The sequence below is a fragment of the Canis lupus genome, chromosome 1 (assembly GCF_048164855.1).
Source record: "Canis lupus baileyi chromosome 1, mCanLup2.hap1, whole genome shotgun sequence".
In the NCBI taxonomy this organism is placed as follows: Eukaryota; Metazoa; Chordata; class Mammalia; order Carnivora; family Canidae; genus Canis; species Canis lupus.
In genome coordinates, this window is record NC_132838.1 from 68,096,596 (window position 1) to 68,104,885 (window position 8,290).

Here is an 8,290-nt window from a genome sequence, read left to right on the forward strand (position 1 = left end):
GTTTCAAAAGTATTGACTGTTTGCTTATTGCCATATTCTCCACAAGTTTGCAATCAGCATTTCAACTTGTTATTGTTAGGGCCCCGGTAAATAGAAATCTTGCAAGGTAACTACAAAAAAAGTAAAATAAAATAACTTGTTTTTCTCTCTCTCCCTCTTTCTTTTTCTCTCCCATTCTCTCTCTTTCCTTTTACTCTCTCCCATCTTTCTTCTCCTTCTTCTTCTTTTTTTAAATAGTAAACATAGCAAATTGAGTTCACAGTTATTTGAGATTAGATGGTCTTTCTTATTCATCCCTTTCTAAGCTTACACGTCTCTTCTTTAAAGCATCAAATTGTTACAAAAGTATGTAGAAAAAATAAAACCGCTTTTGAGGCCGGGTGATACATTTTAGTGTTCTTGGATATAGGTGTAAATTGAAATGGAATAAAACAAGCAAGAGCAAACAGGGTAAGAATTAAAAGCACTTTATCTTTGTTCTTTCATTTCCTTTACTACCGAGTGCAATCAACACTTTACAACAGGGTTAATACACTCTCTTCAAACATGCTATTATTCTTTCACAAGAGCACAATAACTTTATTAGTTATGCTGTCTACAATCTTTCCAAAGTGACAAGACTGTGTGGGTGGGTAGATCACAAGCACTTCTTGGTACCCTCTGTTGGAGTGTTTTCAGTATATACCAACAATAGCAGCGAGAGCCATACAGCTGCAGGTACTCTTAATGGTGGAAGTTCTAATTTTAATTAGTATAATTAACTAAAAAAAAAAGAAAAAAAGAAAAAGAAAAAAACCTAGAGGTTTACTCTTTCTGCTCAGCAGTTATTGAATATTCAGATCTACATCTGCTTTCCATTCAAGCAAAGCTGGAGTTGCATCACTTTGTTTTAAAACAGTCTAGTTTTTATTTATTTATTTATTTATTTATAACTCTTTTTAAAGATTTTATGTATTTATTCATGAGACACACACACACACACACAGAGGCAGAGACACACAGTCTTAGTTTTATTTCATAGGAAGGCAACTTATTCCTGGATAGTTTGCTTTGGTGTAATTTGCCCTCAATGGTTTTCTTGTGTTTCTAAAAACCCTTTACAAACTAAAAACACAAAAATGTGATTTGAACAACATATAAAATATTGGGTAACGTGTCATTATTAAAATTTTTTATTTCAACCTGGTTTTTTTTACAGATATAAACAGAAAATCCTGTCTTGTTGATGCTTTTCTTGCTTTTACTACTACTTTCAAAAGAACTGATAGCAGAAAGCATTATAAGTGTAGAAATCAAAATCAAATAATGTGAATTAAACATTTACAGTATAACATCATATTGGGTAATTCATCACTGTGGTTTCAAATGGGAAAAAAAATTGCAAAGGTATCTGTTATGGGCTGAATTGTGTCAATAAAGTCCTAACCCTGGCAGCTATGAATGTAACCTTACTTGGAAATAGGATCTTTAAAGATGTAATCAAGTTAAGATGAGATCATACTGGATTAAAGTGGACACAAATCCAATGGCTGAGGTTTTTATAAGAAGGGGAAATAGACACACAGGAAGAAGGCCATGTGAAGATAGAAATTGGAGTTATTTATTTATTTATTTTTAGGATTTCATTTTATTGGGAAGCCTGGGTAGCTCAGCGGTTGAGCATCTGCCTTTGGCCCAGGGCCTGATCCCAGAGTCCTGGGATCAAGTCCCGCATTGGGCTCCCTCCAGGGAGCCTGCTTCTCCCTCTGCCTGTGTCTCTGCCTCTCTCTCTCTGTTTCTCTCATGAGTAAATGAATTAAAAAATCTTAAAAAATTTAATTTTATTTTAATTAAATATGATTCATTAATATAGAGAGTATTAGTAGTTTCAGAGGTAGAGGTCAGTGACTCATCAGTTGTATATAACACCCAGTGCTCATCACATCAGTGCCCCCTTAACATCCATCCCCTAGTTACTCCATCCCCTGAACCCCCTTCCCTCCAAGAACCCACTGTTTGCTCCCTATGGTTAAGAGTCTCTTCTGTTTTGTCAAAATCAGAGCTATTCTGCATAAATCAAGGAATGCCAAGGATTGCCACCTACCATCAAAATCTAGAAAGAAGCAAGGAAGGATCCTTCCTTATAGCCTTCAGAGAGATTATGGCCTTGCTGACATCTTGATTTCAGACTTTTGGTCATTGGTACTGTGAGACAATACATTTCTGCTGTTTTGAGTCCAGAGTTTTTGGTAGTTTCTTACAGTAGCCATAGGAAACAAACACAGTCTCCTTTGACTAAGTGAGATTGCTTCTAATCAAGGAGATTCTGTTATTGGAGAAAAGCTTTAAAGCCCTACAAAGCACACAATTTGTCTGGAAACATAGGCAATGCTGAAAGAACAGTTCGTAGGAGGGGAAGACATAGAAACTGCTTTTGTGCACCATTCCAGGAGGACAATTACCTCCAGGCAACTGGTGAAGCCACAGATATTCCACAATAATGGGGCACATCCTGAGGCTCTTGGAATACTGAATTTCTAAGAAGGGAAAAGGTAATATGTGTATCATCACTTTATCAACTACTTCACATAGGTGATGTTCTCTTTTGAAACCATTTTTTGAGCAATTAGCAAAGTAGAGAATTGTCAAATATAATGAATGAGAGTTTCAAATAAATTTAGGGCTGGAAGTCTTAGCACAAATCTCGACAACTTATTAGTCTGTTTGTCTCTTTCCTTGGCTCTTGCTCTTCTGTGTTTTGGCCCTAGCTTGATACAGCCAAGCATCAGCTTCTGATATTATTTGCAAATACAAGGAATCCCCTAATACTGAGAGTGCAAAACATAGATGATCCAGAGAGGATAATGTATTAGATAAAGAGAATAGAAGAAAAAGATAGAAACAAAATTTTTACAGATTGACTGGATACAGAATAATTAAAAGATGGCACATTCCATCAAGGAGAGGAAGTAACCCTTGGAAAGGAAGCAGGAGAGAGGAAGCACAGAAGTAGTGCCCTGGAAAAATAAGGAAGGTTGAAATAGTATTAGAAGCAGGAAGAAAAAAAAAAAACCCTAAAGTGCATTTGAGAGCAATATTTAAGAATAATATACAGGACTATAACTTCATAAGTATCTTCATGAAATGAAATGATAACCCGATTCAAAACAACTATTAAATAATTATGTAAATACATATATTGATCAAATATATGATTTAGGTTTATAATATATTTGTGAGAAGATATTTAGAGGTCATAACTAATAATTGGTGTCTTTATATTAATAGAAGTCCTATTGCTAATAGAAGCTTCTATGATATTTCATTAGTATTTATAAAATACTTCAATCATTTCCACAAAATGTGATATAGAATATTATCAGAGTTTTGTGTATACATTGTGTGTGTGACACTGTCTCTGGATAAACAATATAACTTTTTTTTTCAGAAAGCCTTATCTGCTCAAATAACGTTCACACTCGATTACTCATATGATGAGAACAAAGTCCTCCACTCCTGTGAATAGATAAGAGGCCCAGAGGATGTGAGAAGAGAATGCAGTGGAAGAAACATTTCATAATTTATCAAGATGTGCTGTAAATTATTTAAAAACATAAATATTATCACTATATGGTTATTCCATCCTGTTTGCTCCTCTCTGTCTATGCTATTTTTCCCTTTTCCCAATTTTTCCCTCTTCTACTCTTTGTTAACTTAGTCTTTAAAATCATTAAGTTTCCAAAGTACTATTAGCCTGAAAAATGTACATTCTCACTACCCAGATTAATCTATTAAGCCACTAATCTCATCTCTCCCTCTTTGAGCCACTGTTTTCTTCTTTCTATTGCCTAGAGATCTGTCCGTGATGTCAAAATTCTCTCTACTACTTATAATTCCACAATGGTAAGAATGGGGATGAGGGATGATGGATATTAGGATATTAGATGAAATTAAAATATCCTACATTTCCTTTAGACTGTGAGGATATACATATTTCTTTGGGAGGACAGAGTATATATATATAAATATATATATAACAATATATAATTATATATTGTATAATTGTATATAATATATATTATTGTATATATATTGTATATAATATATATATTATTATATATTGTAATATATATACAATATATGCAAAACAAATAAACCCAAGACCTGCCTTTCAGGGCCCAGGGCAGACCAGCATTTTTGGCATCTCTAACTCTGACCTAGTCCTTTCTCTGAACACCCACTGCTGGCCATCTTTGTCTAGCTGTCTAGAAGGATCTGTACAGGCGTTTTCTGTTTAAATGCAAAACACATTGATCTATTATCAAATAACATTTTAGTGGGTATTATCCATTATTATCCAATGGCAGGCCCTGGAGGAAGGAGATAGGGCCCTGAGAAGGCAGAGAACCTGTAAGATAAGGATTCCAAGGGAAGAAAGGTAAGTGGAAGGAGCTAAGGGCAAACTACTTTAATTTTGATAGCCTTGCAAACTGAAAAGTGCTACAATCACCCCATTGTCCAAAACTTTGCCACAGTTTCTTGAACATTCCATATTTAATTCTCATCTGTTGCTTTAGATTTGAGTTTAGAGTTTAGAGTTTAGAGTTTTAGAGTTTCTGTACGTTAGATTTGAGAGCACAGATAGGTTTTTCCCTCTTCAGTATCCTCCCAGGTACTTTTTCTCTGATACCATTGAAAGCCTGTATTTGTTCTGTACTCAGATGTATTCGACAGATTTGCTAACTGGAGCTATGATATGGGTGCCTGTGTGGCTCAGTTGGGCAAGCATCTGACTCTTGATATCGGCTCAGGTCCTGATCTCAGGGTTGTGAGACTGAGCCCTGCACAGGGCTCCTGTTTAAGATTCTCTCCCTCTAACCACCCCCACCCCCCAATGGCCCAACTCTGTATTGATCACTCACTCTCAAAAAAAAAAAAAAAAAAGGAAACATGAAAAATTTGTCTTAAATACCTGTGTCTTCCTTTTGGGTTTTATCATAATTTGACTTCTCTAAAAGATTTTTTTCTTTCTAGGTTCAGTGATAGTTTCCATACACAACCCTTAGTTCTGTTGCAATAACCTTCGCACAGTGACTTTAATTTTACTAATTATGTCTTTTAGTGACTCCGTTTCTTACTATTTTTGCTTGTTTTTTGGTTTTTCACCTTTGACCAGTATCTCCTCAAATTCCCCACTCCCTAACCCCTGGTAACTACTATTCTACTCTCTGTTTCTATAACTTTGATTCCACGTATAAGTCATATAATACAGTATTTTTCTCTCTCTTACTTATCCCACTTAGCATAACATCCTCAATCCTATCCACGTTGTTGCAAATGCAGGATTCTCTTCTTTCTCATAGCTGAATAATATTCTCTCTCTCTCTCTTTCTCTCTTTATATATATAGACAAACCACATACTACATCCCTATTCATTTGTAGAGAGACACTAAGTTATATCAATAGACAGCATTAGGTTGTTTCCATATCTTGCCTATTGTGAATAATGCTGCAATAAATATTTTCTGAGTTTAATTATTTTTCTTTTCCTCATGAAATCTCTATTCTTCATAACTTTTGTTAGATGTTCAAAGTCAATTAATTAGTGATCAGACCTTTGCTTCATTCTTGCTTGTCTCTCTTTTTCAAGCTCTCTATAATCCATCATGCTTTTCTTGGGATTTGAAAAGCTTGAATATATTAATAAGATAAAGCCCTGCTTATTTATAAAAATTTAACAAGTATTGATTGAAGTTTCTTTTTAAGATTTTATTTATTCATTTATTTGAGAAAGAGCGAGCAGTGGGAAGGAGCACAAGGAGAGACAAGCCGACTCTGTACGGAGCATGGAGCCCAACATGGGGCTTGATCCCATCATGGCCTGAGCCAAAATCAAAAATTGGATGCTCGACCAACTGAGGCACCCAGGTGCCTCTACTGAAATTTTATTATCTACCTGAATATACTCCTATGTGATATGAAAAATATATGTGTGTTTGAGAAACTATGCATATCTTATAGAAATGAACAATTTAATAGCTTTATCTTTGGACTTCTTATATTATTATGCTTTCTCTTATTGCCTAAATCAGGGATTAGCTGGGCTACAGAGTCCGTGTTCTGGTTACTACATTACACTGCTCATAGGACCTGTTGATTATGTTTTCTAAGTATTTTTCATCTGTACTGTTTTTACTATTCCACTGTTATTACTTCATTCTGAGCCTTCTTTAGTAATTAACTAGATAGTTACATGGTAGCCCCCCTTCTCTGGTCTTCCTGCTTTCTATGTTCTTTTCTTTCTGTCTCTCTTTTTCTTTCTCTCCATCCACCCATATATCCATATATTTATTGTTTGCTATTTCCCATGTTCTTGACAAATCTCTGTTGATACTACGGAGATACCAAAGTGGTGCCTCCTTTAAGGAACTGACAGCCTAGTCTAGTTCATTACTGTCCAGTTGAACCTCCTATTTTTATTCATTAAAAACCTTTAACTCTTCCAGTGACTTTTAGTATAAGGTTCAAATTTATCAGGGCTTGCAAGACCTTTCACATTTTTAGCACAATATATTTTAATTTAGAAAGAAAGTCAGGAGCCGGGCTGATTGATGTCCTGCAATATGCAGGGCTGTTCTAAAAAAAATAATAATAATAAAAAACCCAAGGACTTATAGAACAAAGAATCCTGCATGACATTCAAATGCCCACAAGGTGTTCAAAACTCCATCTGAACCCAGAGCCTAATTCTGTTCCTCATTACAAACAAAGCTTTTATTTTGTTTAGTTTTTTGGGAATGGTTTTAATAGGCACCATTTTGATGGTAATTCCCACCAAGATATTAAAGGAGCTCAAATTCTAGAAGCCTCTCCTAGTTTCAACTTCCAGGAACCAGAACAAGAAAATGAACAACACTATGAGAAAACCCTGGGGTATTTATTGCCTCTGTTGCCTTCCTGGCAATTGGTTGGACTGAGTGAGTGAGTGAGCGAGTGAGTGTGTGTGTGTGCATGCGCACATGCAGATGGTTTTAGCCTGGCATAGGATGCATCCCAATAAAGCAGTTACAGAATAAAATAGAAAAAGAAGAATTGGAATACTGTTCTTCCTCCCCTGCTCCCCACACTTATTATCTTAGGACAGACAGCACCTGCTCCAAATCCCTGCCTAGAACTTTTGTCCCAGTATCCTTAAGAATACATTTTGGGCAGTAAAACAGCTCTTTCCTTCTGAGGAAATTAAAAAACAAAACAAAACAAAAAACAGGTGGAGACAATCTGATTTTAGGCAGTTGTGTCTCCACCCCTCATTCTCCAAATTTTTGGGACAGTGGTACTTAATCTTAGCCATAAAGTGGTTCCATATCTATGGAACTCTAAGAAATACTAATACTTTCACCCTTAACAGCTTTAGACTTAATTGGTTTAGGGTGTGGCTTGATAATTCTGAAGTAGTACAGTTTTGAACTAGGGCATTATAGTGTAAGGAGTATCTCCTCCTCATGCTAGAGTGAAGCTCTGACCTGAGGATATTTTGGGGGTAAGGAGTGATTCTGGTATTTGGAGCTCTTCATTTTAAGAGTCATTAACTACCCCCCCCACCTTGCACTCCCTGATTCATCAAGCTGACACATTGGGACATAAAGATTACCTGGCAGCATTGCAGATACTTTCAGAGCATTGGTTCCCAAATTTTGTGGTCCACTGCAATCAGCTGGAGATATATTTTTTAAAACACTGACATCTGGCTCCCACCATGAGCGATGCAGATTTAATTGTTTTGGAGTCAGACCTGGGTTTGGGATTTTTTAAAGTTCCACAGGTAGTTATAATGGGCAGGAAACCTTGGGAACTAACCCTTGTGAAAAGAGTTCACAATATAAGGAGCATAGCCACTTCTGGATTGTAGATGTCCATAAGGTAGAAATATTAAGAAAAACAGATTGTCAATTTAAAATTAGGGAAGAGGGGCAACAGGCTGGTTCAGTTGGTAGAACATGCAACTCTTGATCTCATGGTCATTAGTTTGAGTCCCATGTTGGGTGTAGAGATTACTTTTAAAAAGGGAAAAGGAATACAATTAGGGAAATTATTAAAAGATGGAGAAGATTTTAAAAAGAGAGGGGGTGCATCTGGGTGGCTTAGTCAGTTGAATGTCTGACTCTTGGTTTCCACTGAGGGCATGTTCTCAGGGTGATGGGCTGGAACCCCAGGTCAGGCTCTGCACTTATCCGGGAGTCTGCTGGGGATTCTCTTCCTCTCACCCTCTGCTCCTCCCCCATTCGTATGCATTCTCTCTCTCTCCCCCAT

General features: G+C 36.3%; 1 long non-coding RNA gene across 1 annotated transcript in view; it reads left to right on the plus strand.

The window, feature by feature from the left end:
• The window catches only part of LOC140618761 (uncharacterized), a 34,828-nt gene extending 31,260 nt beyond the window's left edge, over nt 1-3,568 (plus strand). Inside the window, exon 3 of the long non-coding RNA XR_012018840.1 lies at nt 3,428-3,568. This is a non-coding gene — a long non-coding RNA (uncharacterized lncRNA). The remainder of the gene's footprint in view (nt 1-3,427) is intronic.
• Nucleotides 3,569-8,290: the final 4,722 nt, after the last annotated feature.